This window comes from Myotis davidii, unplaced genomic scaffold (assembly GCF_000327345.1).
Source record: "Myotis davidii unplaced genomic scaffold, ASM32734v1 scaffold96, whole genome shotgun sequence".
Lineage (NCBI taxonomy): Eukaryota > Metazoa > Chordata > Mammalia > Chiroptera > Vespertilionidae > Myotis > Myotis davidii.
The window spans coordinates 5,332,578-5,334,042 of NW_006289416.1; the positions used below are offsets into that span (position 1 = coordinate 5,332,578).

Sequence of the window (1,465 nt, forward strand, 5' to 3'; positions counted from 1 at the left end):
CCCCACCGCCAGCCACTCAGCAACCTTCCAGAGGCGTGGTGCGAGCCCCGCCACCCGGAGGGCTAACGGGTTCCGCCTCCAGGTCGCCGTCAGACTGGGTGAACCCCAAGAGTGGGAAGAGCGCGGGTGCCGACTTGGAGGGGGAAATGGGCCGGGCAGGATACCTGCCCCAGTGACCTTGAATGATTCCGAAAGGCGGTAGGTCTGGATGACTCCTTCCTGTAAACCACCAGTTTAAAGTGCCCCCTAGAAGTGTGCGTTGGATTCAAAGATTTGGGGAGTTACTGCCAAAGTTATGTTAGGAGAATGCATTCACTATGTAGTGAAAAAATTCTACACGCCCCCCCCCAAGGAAATTGTGTTGCCCCCCAAGACTATCAAAAGGGAAAAAAATTTCTATAAACATTCCAAAGTGAGGACATTCAGACTTGATTTTAAACCTTGCTATGAATTCTTTAGTATGCCTTAAATGAGAAGTAGTTCCCGAAAATAAATGAGATCAAGAATACGAACTGGGATTTAAAAAAATCATAGAGCCTATAACTAGTTTATTAATGGTTGAACTTGAAGGAAATTCAAATGACCTAATATGCAGTTAAGAAACCACTTATGAAGTAGGTTCTCCTAGGCTTATTTATGGCAACATGCTTAAAGCCAGGAGATACTTATAGACATCTAAAAGGTGTAGAAGATTTAACAATCTGTTTCTTATGAGCTCCTCCCCACCCCCATCAATCCCCACACCCCAGAGGTACCAAGAGTGGCAAGACAAACAGGCAAAAGGAAAAAAGTAAGGGCTGTATAGACTATGAAAAATTTCACAGGATTGTAAATTAATGATATAAATAGTGCTGGGGAAATGGGGTGGGCCAGAAGGGAGCCATTTATTTTGCCTTGATTTGGTCATTGCAACTTGATGGTTCCCACGACCCAGAATAATTCAGTTACCTTCACTGAGCCTGTATTTTTTCAATCCATAGAATAATAATTTATACTTTATATGTACTAGCCTGACCCTGAATATAAGTGATTCTTTCACTCACTGGCTCTTGTACTCAAGCACACCCAGAAACTCACATGCACATGGTGGTTGCCATACTTGACAATTTACATGTGACATTCTTTATAATGCCTGCCATAAATATATGTATATTTCAATTTGCTTAAATTTAAAGAGATAATATCAGCCTGGCCGGTGTGTCTCAGTGGTTGAGCATTGATCCATTAACCCAGAGATTCGATTCCCGGTCAGGGCACATGCCCAGGTTGCAGGCTCCATCCCCAGTAGAGGACGTGCAGGAGGCAGCCAATGGATGTCTCTCTCTCTCATTGATGTTTCTATCTCTCTATCCCTCTCCCTTCCTCTCTCTCTAAAATAAATTAAAAATATTTAGGCTTTGCGCAGTGGCAGTATCGTAGCTAATGAGGTTACATCACACAAATTGTTGACAAAAGCTGTGACACA

General features: G+C 43.3%; 1 protein-coding gene across 1 annotated transcript in view; it reads right to left on the reverse strand.

Moving 5' to 3' along the window:
• The window catches only part of ABHD3 (abhydrolase domain containing 3), a 72,807-nt gene that overhangs the window by 33,665 nt on the left and 37,677 nt on the right, over positions 1–1,465 (reverse strand). The window lies entirely within an intron of this gene.